We start from the raw sequence: 12,356 nt of genomic DNA, 5'->3' as shown, positions 1-12,356 counted from the left end.
ATAGATAAGTTAATAAATAACAGCCCTTCCAAGTTGCACTCAACAGGGAGTAAACTAAAACAAATGCATTACTATCAGCATCTTCCCACATTAAAATACATTTTTATGCAGTTCAGAGCATCAGCAGTTGATCAACGCACTCTTCCCATAAACTTTTTTAGCCAGTGTTACAGTGAACATGGAGAATGGTACAGTCTGTGTTCATCCAGTGTTCAGCTTCCACTGCAGCACTGTGAATATACCCAGGGTAGTGCAAGGTATATTCAGGGTTATTATCAGGCTTACCGGTTTGCTGCCAAACTACTGACAACACATGTCCAGTTGAGGTATATACAGGTGTGGTGGATGCTAGGGGGGGTTTAGTGAGCCACCCAGCTTGTACACAAGGGACCTTCACCCCCTACAGATGGGTGCGGAGAAGGGGTCAAATAAACCAGAGAGAACCAATTGTGGTTCTTCCCTCAGACCAGGGCAAATATCCTTTTATTGCTGTGCTGTTCACGCTAGGGCGGGGCACATTACAATGCAGACTAGGATGTGTCGTGGCGACTAGTGCCCAAAATCAATGGAGTACCAGCCCCTCTCCCAACTCACCCACGCAGCAAACCATTGTGCAAGATACAAACCTTCTCGGTGGCCACACCAGTGCGATGTGCTGCCACGCACACTTTTAATTGTGCCGCGCAGGATGTGCATGACAATCGTCACCAGGCCAGCCCCACCCTAAAGGTGAAGACCGCACAGCTGCAGACATGGTGGAGACATCTGTGAACCAATATGAAGAGGCCACGGTGAGGTGCTGTCAGCTGGTGCAATGAACGACGGTGATGCTTGTAGGCTGTAGTCTTTTAATGATCAAATAAATACCTGACAAATCTGTAGTGCCACTGCTTGCAGGCTCAGCTGAGGGGGCTCCAGAAGCACGGGGCCTGTGTTACGCCCCTGCTTTCCATCCTCCCTCCCTTTCTTCCTTCATTCCATCTAGTCCTGCCCTAACTGCATCCTACTGAATGTGTAACACACATAGATGTCGGGACTTGCCTGTGAGATAGCGCAGCGGGCGAATGGTCATTTCTGGCATCACCATTAATGTCATGAGTTTGAACTCAGCCACAGCAAACCCAGCATTGAGTTCAGTAAAAAGAACAACTATTATTATTATTATTGCAACAACTATTAGTTTACAGTGCTTAGAAAAGGCAGAAGTGCGCTATTGAGCACTATATAAAACACACTAGCATTATCAGTGAAAGTAATGGTTAATTCGTTGGTTCCTTCAGCATTACTCCAGGATAAACCACACAGGTTCCATTTCCTCCTCCAAAAAGAAAGAGGCAGCGCCACTGCAGAATCAGCTCAGCACTAACTTCCAGCCTGTGCTCACGAGATTTAGAGTGGAATCTGACCTACTCTACCTCACCTGAAAGCGAAAGCAGCTGATTTCAGAAATGAGCTTCCTGTTCGCCAGAAGTAAGGGGAACAACTATGGAATGTTCCAGGACCTCTCCGCCGGACATATTTTTATTACCACTCTTACTGGCCTCTAGCAAAGCTGAAGGGGTCGAGTGTGGCCTGGCCAGTCGTGCGCACCACCATTGAATTAGAAGAGCCTCTGGGGCCCGACCGGGCCCAGGCGAACCTGCTGAGTAGTGCCGTGAGCAACTTAATTTATTGAGAAGGGCATGCAGTGTGCTGTGCACACTGCGCACCATTTAATTATTGATTAATAAGTGAGGGGCCCGAGGGGCCCCTGGAGCGCAGGGACCCCCGCAACGCCCCTGGATATATGCCATGTGCATTTGTGAGTGCACTGAGCAATATCTGATTATGGCAGTCAAGCACTCGCAATGCGTTTTAGGGATCAATAAGTCGTAAAACCTGTGCCAGTTATTTTGAGGTTTTAGCGGGAATCACGGAATGCACGACCAAAGTTCCTTTGCTTTTCAAAGCTCATTTGAATAGCTTTGGTCTTCAGAAGAAGCTTAAGATGTCGCTGAGGCTGATTTAATTATGGTGTACTGAAAATAATGCATTCCGGTGGGAAAATAAATCAACTTCTGTTTAGGACTTTTCAAAAAGGCACTGTATCGAGGCTTGCGGTGATGAGAGGCAGGCATATTGGCTTTTGCAATATCTATTTATTTAGGCCCATAATTATGAGGCATTTGCAGTGTCCTTATGCCACACACGGCTATGCAAGAGCCACACAAAGGCTTCAGTCATGTTTACAAAGCCACGTACAGTGGCGTAGCGAGATGGGGGTTGGAGCCGAGGGGTTGTCCTGCTGTCTCAGCATTTGCCGCAGGCTTAAAATAAATAATAATTTCATCCTCCAAGAGTCAGTCCGACCTGAGCAGCAGCCGGACGACACACGACGTCACACACATACTACTCATCGCTCTCACGCACGATCCTCACCTCCTTAGGCCTGGGATGGCCTGCAGCTTTGAAGGAGAGCGGGCGGGCTGAGATGCGGGCAACAGAACAGTAGACAGCAGAGAGCGACTGGCGACACTGGGGCCTGGGCCAGGCTAGCCACCAGGGCAGGGCCAGGCAGGGGCTAATACTCTTCTTCTCGCCTTCTAGTACTGTACAACAACAACGCGGCGTCCGCACCCTTAGTTCTTCGAAGTCTGTTGTCACCAGCCCCGCCCCCACCCCGAAGACCGCGGCACCGCGGCGCGCAGACTCATCATAGACTACAACTGCGCGCCGCCACCCCACGGACCATTAAGACAACAAGAGAGCTACTGCGCAGTGGGCACCAAATATTAATTAATGAAAAAAGGCTCTGGCACAGCACACACAGCGCCATAATTCATTTTTAAAATAGAGGCCCCCGAGGCAGATCTCACCGTCCAGTAGTGTGTGCTCACTGGTTATAGGCTTGCTTGCCTCTGCCCTCAGCCGAGACTAGTGAGGGGCCCCTGGAGCATGGTGGGGCCCCCTACGGGGGCCTGTGTTAATACCGCCCAACGTGAAAATAGACACAGAGATGCCGTCACGTCACCGTCCTGGTGTGCGCGCGCACATTTTAAAGGCCCCTAGCTCTGCCGAGAGTGAGGGTTGGGGGCTGGAGCGTGGGGGGCTGAGGGGGCCCCCTACGGGGGCCTGTGTTGTTACGCCTGTGTAATTTAAACGTTTTTAAATAGAGGCTGTCACCGTAATTTACATGCCGTGCGTGTGCGCACTGTTTAATGTAGACTTGCCGCCTTTCTTACAGCAGTGAGTCTTCCTCTGCTAGGAGCAGGGGGGCCGGGGCCCCTGGAGGGGGTGGGGCCCCCCCGCACCGCGGGGGCTGCGGGGGCCTGTGTTACGCCCCTGACTAAAGATGAAGTAACACTAGTGAAGAAACAGTGGAACACAACACAGAGGCCATACCTGCTGGCCTGCTGCTACTAGTACCCCATGCACCAGTGCACAAACAGATAGATTGGCTTGTATGATGCAAATCCTTGCACCTCGGCACAAAAAGAATGTGCTCAGTCCAGCATGGCACGTTTATTCAAAGCATACCTCTCCAGTGCAAATTCCTATGCATGCGCAGCCGCAAAAGAGTCAGATACATTCAAAGTGTTCTATACCCTGCAGCACACACATGCAACGCATGAGTGTTTTGTTTTTTTAGAAATGAACAAATTTCCCGTTGTTTACGCCTGCTTCAAGTAGGCGTTTGTTTTTTATCGAAAGCCCAGTATGACTCTTTTAGTAGATTGTGCTTTGCTTCAAAAGCTATGAGTGAGTGTGTGTGCATTTTCAATATTGCACCCTTGAAATAAAGTTACTGAAAGAAGTTTTGTTTCTGTAAAAAGGTCACCTTGCCAGCACAAAACACACGTGACACTGGATAGCAGAAAGCATACGCTGCTTTGTGTTGCCTCACCTTGCTTTGCATCGCACTAGAACCAGTGAAGAGCTTTAGTAAGTCGGGGGCGTGGCCAAGCCGGCAACTACGATGGCCGCCTGGCGTTTCTGGGCACTCCAGATCATGAACGTTAGTAACATCATGGCAACCGGCCCCCACCCCACAACCCATGCATGTAACCCGCAAATAACACACTAGACATCAGTGTTAGGTTGGAAAAAATTGCTGCAGGTTTATAACATACAACATATGTAATCATATTGAGTTAGCTTACGGGTGATCCAAGGGCAGGCCGCATTCTTGCCACCTGCCTGCCTGCTGAGCCAAGCAGCACCGTGGCGAACCACCTATGTGCTGCCCATTCTGGTTTTACTGATTATACTCACGCCCCTTACGGGGAGGAGCGTAGCTAGGCAAGCCCCCGGTTGCACAGGTCCACAACCGCCCGAAGGACTACCGGGGCGCCGACACAAGTTCCAGGAACCTCCCCTGAGGCCCCAGGTGTTAGGCTCTGGCAACTTTATGTGCCCGCAGAGGAACCCTTCTGCACCTTTCTGCTTCCAGATCGCCCTGTAACTCCGCCTGCAACGAGAAAATAAACATTAATACATTCATACTGTCCCCCCCTAAGCCGACACACAGGGTGAGCGGTTGGGTGGGAGATTGTGTGTCCACGAGGCCCTCACGACGCGTCCGGTGCAGCAAAGAGGCAAGTAAGATGGCGAGGGGGACTTAAGTACCCCTCGCCCTGCCTGCTGCACCGGACGTGACATCACAACCCCAACTCTTGCTCCGCCCGAGACTCCTCTTGCCCAGGGGAGGAGTGAGGTGAGAGGGGAGGGGTGGGGGAAGCCCTCTGTTACTAGAGGGCTGCCCTCCTGAGTGGCCACCGGTGGTGGCCTCGGGCAGCCGTATAGTAACATCATGGCAACCGGCCCCCACCCCACACCACATGCATGTAACCCGCAAATAACACACTAGACACCATTGTTAGGTGGGAAAAAATTGCTGCAGGTTTATTACATACAACATATGTAATCATATTGAGTTAGCTTACGGGCGATCCAAGGACAGGCCGCATTCTTGCCACCTGCCCGCCTGCTGAGCCAAGCAGCACCGTGGCGAACCACCTATGTGCTTCCCATTCTGGTATTACTGATTATACTCATGCCCCTTACAGGGCGGAGCGTAGCTAGGCAAGCCCCCGGTTGCACAGGCCCACAACCGCCCTAAGGACTACTGGGGCGCCGACACAAGTTCCAGGACCTTCGCCTGAGGCCCCTGGTGTTAGGCTCTGGCACCCCTATGTGCCCGTAAAGGTACCCTTCTGTACCTTTCTGCTTCCAGATCGCCCTGTAACTCCGCCACAGCCAAGGGCGGCGGCAACCGTTGCCGCCCAGGCCCCCCATTACCCTAGCTTCCTATTTTACCTCAACCCTTCAACTGGAAAGCCTCCTGTATGTCCAGGAGAAAAGGTCCACCACCCAAAGGCGAGAGGAGATCCCCGTCCACCTCAAAGGGTGGGGGGGCCCCTGGTCCTATCCTGAGGGCTTCCTGTACGTCTAACTGGGCAAGACCCTCCCTAATGGCGAGGGTGAACCCCAACAGCTTAATAGTAACCTTTAGACCCTTTCCTGGAACAATTCCTGTCTACCAGGACCCAGGCCCCATTGCTCCGTGAATTTGTACCTGGGGCAGTTGATGCGTCACCTTGACTGATCTGACGCCTTGCAGGATATGGTGCCACGCCACACCCTACGCGGCACGATCTCTGACCGCCATACCGCACCTATCCCCCTGAGCTTGCTGACCTCCCCTAGATCAGATTTCATCCTGTGCAACAAAAGAGTCCTTCCAGAGGTGGTGAGGTCGTAACCCCCCAGCTGGATCACCGGAAAATTGGGGGGGCTCCCCGGAAGCTGGCGAGTGCTTGAGTCCGTACGAGGGGCTGTACCACCACAAGCCTGGGAAATCCAACCCTACAAACACTGTCTGTGAAAGTCCCCGCATCCAGTTCCTGATCGATGCCCAACGGGCTAACCTGGAGATGGCTGCGTGCCCAATGACCCACACTCTGGACACAACTGATCAGCCCCGGGGGTGGAGAATGTCCTGCCCCGCTCAATTAGAGTAACCACACACTAGACGTGCCAAATGCTCCCAAGTCTTTTGTGCTTGACACCTTGTTCCCCTACACCCTAGGACGGCAGCAAAGGATGACCTAATCTGTCAGCTTGGTGTGCTACCACAGACTGTAGGTCATGAGAACCTTAAGAAGCACACCAAATTGTGTGCATACTTATATAGCGCGAACTCGACCCGAAGTATCGTAGCGCTTTACACCGTATATATATTACACGTTGAGATTAAGTGATTTGCCCAGAATCACAGGATGTGGACGCAACCCCGCGGCTTGAACCCTGGTATCCAGCACTAAAGTCGGCCGTCTAGCCCATGGACCACATCCTCTCCCCTAATTGCCAGAAGGGCGTCCCCTTGTTGAGTCTAGTCCCACGGCTGCAAGGCCGGAAACCTATCTACTGGTTTCGCCACTTGCTACCCTGCTGGTTGAAGCTCTAAGTTTTGTGGGGCGCACGTGCCCCCGGGGCATGCTGCTCACCGGTGAATTTACCTACCGCTGGTATATCGCCAATAGCCCCTATCTGGGTAGAAGAAATGCTCAGTGTTCCTGTTGACCGTGGGCTTAATTTTCCAACCCAGTTCGACCGCAAAGTTTGTGACAGGCCAAGGAGTGAACAAGCCCTACAAGGTAATCTAACCGAACATTAACTATCCAGTATACTTTCCTACCATTGGGCTGGTGACTGGTGGCACAGGCAAACAGGAGCTGGGCATAAGATCAGTTTCCTGGGGTAAACAAAATATATCCTGCACCATGATTCCAGGCCATGGGCGTGCTCCATGAGACACCCCCCAGTTCTGATTGCCACCAACCCTAACGCCCCGAGTGTCAGTATGTGCATATCATGCTGGGGTGACTGAGTCCTGCTGAGCCCCCTTCCTGGGTGAACCCCAGTACAGACTGCCGGAGTCAGTGAACCCTGCAGGGTGGCCTGCCAAGCTAAGCCCACCCAGAGTTTGCCTGTCAATGCCAGAGGACCAAGCATTCCTTGAACAATGCTCTCTTGTCGTCTGAGGTGGGGACGCCCCAATAAAGGCTACGCTGCGTGGCATATTGAAATTGCAGCCCTTTTGAAAAGGTAGGACTGTCACTTCTGAGTCGGATTTTGCATAAAATGTATCCTTAAAATGCATAGTGGACTCAACCACCAATGGACCCATTGCACTGAGCCACTCCCTCCCTCAACTGAAATCAACCATACACCCATGACAACCTGTAAAATGTGTGTAAAGTCTGCTGATGCCTAACGAAACCAATAGAGCAGTTTAGCTGGGGCATAAAAGAGACGCAGGAGGTACTAGTTAACCTGTCCCTACTGTATGCCACCCTCTAATCATCACGAATGTCCAGAGACTTTAAAGAGACATATCGACTGTAACAGATCGCTCACTCGTGAGTGTGTGCTCTGTACGGCCAGTCGGAGAAGCACCTCCCGTTATTCTTGAGGTGGCACCATATCCGACCTGCCGCCCCTACTAGGAGAGGACCAGAGAGCCTGTATCCATCCCCTCGCTTCCATTTACCCCGGTATCCCCGTTTCTGACTATCCCGACCCTAATTGCACTAGGAAGCCAGCACTATTCTGATTGTGTCCATTCTAACTGCCATACCTTTGATACTGCGGTGCAGAAGCTCTGTCGTCCCCATTTTAAACATATGAAGAATCCAGTCTGGACTTGTTGGAATTCCATTTCCTTGCACCAATAGAAACTTCCGACATCTTCCTTTGGAACCAGAACACGAATTTGCTCACTCAGTGAACACCCTAATCCTTGGAACCTCTCAGGCCCCCTATGAAATAATCGTCGTCCCCCTGTGGCCCCTCCTCCCTCCACCTCACCCTTGCCCTGATGAAGGTTTAGCCCGAGCCGGGCTATATACGAAACGCGCGTCAGCGTTTGTTTCACCATCGGAACTTACTAAACCAACTGGGACCCCATGCCATCTGTCCCTAATCCATCCATTGCATCAGTGGCTATTGTGTGAAGTGTTGCATGATGTATGAATGAGTTTGTCTGTGTGTTGGTGGTATAAGTTGTGGGAGTATGGGCTATGAATAGGATTTAATCTTCCTTTTCAACATTTTTATCGTTGTATATTTATAATTGTCATTTTTGAATATGTCTGTCCACATTACCTAAATATAAAATGAAAATAAGAAAAAAATGAATTACAATAATAAATAATAAACAGGTTTGATAATATTTATGTGCTGATTCATTTGTGAGATATCCACCCAGGGTTCAGAGTGTTATTAAGTCTGTTGGACCTCCTGTAGGCCATTTCTTTATAATTACAGGGCAGGTTTCCTTCCCTGCTTGAGCCTTGTTTGTTCCCCGTCTACCTGCCCGATATTGATGTGGGGTCCCCCGTCCTTTTGAAAGAACCCTGCAGGGTGGCCTGCCAAGCTAAGCCCACCCAGAGTTTGCCTGTCAATGCCAGAGGACCAAGCATTCCTTGAACAAGTTTCAAATTTGAAGTTTAACATTTGTATAGCGCACTACTCACCCAGAGGGTCTCAAGGCGCTTGAGGGAGGGGGTAGTTTACTTATCGAATATCCAAGTTTTTAGTTGTTTCCTGAAGGAGAGGTGGTTCTGTGTAAGACGGAGGTGGGTGGGGAGAGAATTCCAGGTTTTGGCCGCTAAGTAGGAGAAGGATCTTCCCCCCATGGTGGATCTATGGATGCGTGGAATTGCGTCGAGGGCTTAATTGGACGATCGTAGTTGGCGGGTGGGGGTGTAAAAGGACAGGCGCGTGTTGAGGCATTCGGGTCCTAGGTCGTAGAGGGCTTTGTGTGCGTGGGTGAGGAGACGGAACGTTATTCTCTTGTTGACGGGGAGCCAGTGGAGGTCTTTCAGGTGACCGGAAATGTGAGCTTGGCGGGGGATGTCTAGTATGAGTCTGGCTGAGGCGTTTTGGATGCGTTGCAGTTTTTTCTGTAGTTTGGCTGTGGTACAGGCGTAAAGGGTGTTTCCGTAGTCCAGTCGGCTTGTGACCAGTGCGTGGGTGACCGTCTTTCTTCTTTCGGTGGGGATCCAACGGAAGATTTTTTTGAGCATACGTAGGATGTTGAAGCATGATGATGAGACGGCATTGACTTGTCTGGTCATCGAGAGGGAGGAGTCCAGGATGAAGCCCAGGTTACGTGCGTGGTCCGTAGGTATGAGTGCGTTTCCCAGGGCCGGTGGCCACCATGAGTCGTCCCAGGCGGAGGGGGATGAACCTAAGATGAGGACTTCCGTTTTGTCCGAGTTCAGTTTTAAACAGCTGTTCTTCATCCACACGGCTACTTCTTTCATCCCTTCGTGTAGGTTGGTTTTGGGGGTGTTTGGGTCTTTGGTGAGGGAGAGGATCAGCTGGGTGTCGTCTGCGTAGGAGATGATGTTGAGGTTGTGTTGGCGCGCGATGGATGCGAGGGGACTCATGTATACATTGAAGAGGGTGGGACTGAGTGATGATCCTTGTGGTACGCCGCAGATGACTTCGGTGGCCTCTGATCTAAAAGAGGGAAGGCGGACTCTCTGAGTTCTTCCGGCGAGGAACGAGATGATCCAGTTCCATGCTTTTCCTTGTATTCCGACGTTGCTGAGGCGTTGTATAAGGGTGCTATGACAGACTGTGTCGAAGGCTGCGGAGAGGTCAAGTAGGATGAGGGCAGCTGTTTCTCCGTTGTCCAGTAGTGTTCGAATGTCGTCTGTTGCTGCGATGAGGGCGGTCTCGGTGCTGTGTTTGGCTCGGAAGCCGGACTGTGAAGGGTCGAGGGATTTGTTGGATTCGAGGAAGGCGGCGAGCTGACTGTTGATGGCTTTCTCAATGACTTTGGCAGGGAATGGGAGGAGTGAGATTGGGCGGTAGTTCTTAAGTTCAGTGGGGTCTGCTGTGGTTTCTTCAGAAGAGCGCTGAGTTCGGCATGTTTCCAGCTTTCCGGGAAGGTAGCGGAGTTGAGGGAGCAGTTGATGATGTCTCGGAGATGGGGTGCGATAATGGAGTCTGCTTTGTTGAAAATGTGGTGGAGACAAGGGTCGGTTGGCGATCCTGAGTGGATGGAGTTCATCAGGTGGATGGTGTCTTCAGTGGTGATTGGGTTCCAGGCGCAAAGGTTGTTGGAGGGGGGTTTTAGTTCGGAGGTGGGTGGGGTGGACTGGTCTCCGGACTGGTTTTCAAAGCTGTTATGTATGTCAGTGATTTTGTTGTGGAAGAATGAGGCTAGGGAGTCGCAGAGGTCTTAGGATGGAGTGATGTCGTTGGTGCCGGCGGTGGGGTTGGTAAATTCTTTGTCGATGTCGAATAGTTCCTTGCTGTTGTGGGCGTTGTTGTCGAGTCGATCCTTGAATGCTGATTTCTTGGTGGATCGGATCAGTTGGTGGTGTTTGCGGGTGGCGTTCTTGAAGGTGGCCAGGTTGTCAGTGGTTGGGTTTTTTCTCCAGGCTTTCTCGAGGGTGCGACAGAACTTCTTGGATTTCTTAAGGTCATCGTTGAACCAGGGGGCTTTTTTGCTACCTTGCTTGATTTGATGTTTTTTCAAGGGTGCTAATTTGTCAGTGCTGTGGGTGATCCATTGTGTGAGGTTGGTGGCTGCAAGATTTGGGTCCGATGATTTTGCAGGAGGGTTTTGGTGAAGCGATTTGAAGAGTTGTTCGGTGGTAATTTTGTTCCAGTTTTTTGCGGGGAATTGGTTGTGGGTGGTTGTGGGTCGTAGTCTTTTTGTAGTTGAAGTGAACGAAGCTGTGGTCTGTCCAATGGAGAGCTGTGGTGTGATTGAAGGAGATGTGCTTGCTGGAGGTGAAGATTGGGTCGAGCGTGTGCCCGGCATAGTGGGTGGGGGTGTCAACAAGTTGTTTGAGTCCGATATTGGCGAGGTTGTCCAGAAGGGTGGTGGTGTTGCTGTCGTTGTTCTTTTCCAGATGGAAGTTGAGGTCTCCTAGTAGAATGTAGTCTCGGAGGGGAGGGCGTGTGGGCTGATGAAGTCAGTGATGTCTTCGCTGAATTGTGTGCGGGGTCCTGGTGGCCTGTAGATGAGGGTGCCTCTGAGTGTGGTCTTGGGGTCGGTGTGGATCTGGAAGTGAAGGTGTTCGGCGGCTGCGAGGTGATCGTCGGAACTGGTCGTGATGCGGATGGTGTTCTTATGGACGATGGCGATGCCTCCTCCTGTTTGGTTGATGCCGTCCTTTCGGATGATCTTGTAGCCGTCAGGGATGGGTATGGCGATGTCGGGCGTTGATGAGGCGTTCATCCAGGTTTCTGTAAGAAAGGCGACGTCCGGCGATGTGGTGTCGAGTAGGTTCCAAAGTTGAATGGCGTGTCTGTGGACTGAGCGGGTGTTGAGCAGGATGCATTTCAGGTGGTTAGTGTCGGAGCTCTGTTTGGAGTTTGTGGATTTGGTGTGGGTCTTGATGCAGTCGAACTTGCAGGAGTGGCAGGTGAAGGGTCCAATCGGTGTGTCCTGGGGCGGCTTTGTAGCAGTTTGGGAGTCGGCCGGTGTTAAGTGCTGAGAGGGTTGCGGCATCGTACGTTATGCGGGTGGTGTGGATTTTGCGGGGGCCAGGGGGTCTGGCACTGGGCGGGGTCCAGGCGTGGACGGGCGTAGACGGGCTTACCTTTAGCGCACCTTCGGCGCGCATAGGGCGTGTCCGCTGCGCATGAACGCTGCCCGTAAGCTGTCCTGACATAAGTGGATAGTGGGGGGGGCGGAGCGAGGGAGGGGCAGCTGGGAGGCAGGAGCGGGGTGGAGGGACGGGCTGGGAGGCACAATAACAAAATGGCAGCAAAACAAAAGCGAAACAGGACGAGATTGGGGCACAAGCTGCAATATCAACAAAACCAATAGAGCAGTTTAGCTGGGGCATAAAAGAGACGCAGGAGGTACTAGTTAACCTGTCCCTACTGTATGCCACCCTCTAATCATCACGAATGTCCAGAGACTTTAAAAGAGACATATCGACTGTAACAGATACCCGCCGTACAAAGGCGCCTGACCTACGGGGGGCCGCCAGTCAGGTGTTTTCTTTCCTGCCTTTGCCTAATTCTGGCGTCACATGACCTGGCTTGAAATTATTAACAAAAACGCTGAGTGTCCTGGAAGGGAGGCATACAACTGTAACAGCACAACACGGAGAACAGACTCCTGCTAAGAGGGGCCTCAAGTAAGGGCTGACACGCGACCTTGGCTGGAGGTACCCATTCCTTATAAAATTGGCGCCCACCAAGTCCGAGTACATTTTTATTCTGCTCAAGCTGTGAAACGAATAAAACACCAATGGTCGCACTACCGACCCAATACGCTACGCTCATCTATACTTATTAGTGAGCTGTTGCTGTGTTAACATGTTGACAACGTGCTTAGCAAT

Source organism: Lissotriton vulgaris, chromosome 3_1 (assembly GCF_964263255.1).
Source record: "Lissotriton vulgaris chromosome 3_1, aLisVul1.2, whole genome shotgun sequence".
Taxonomy (NCBI): Eukaryota; Metazoa; Chordata; class Amphibia; order Caudata; family Salamandridae; genus Lissotriton; species Lissotriton vulgaris.
The sequence above is the reverse complement of the archived record's forward strand: the minus strand, read 5'-3'. Positions refer to the sequence as shown.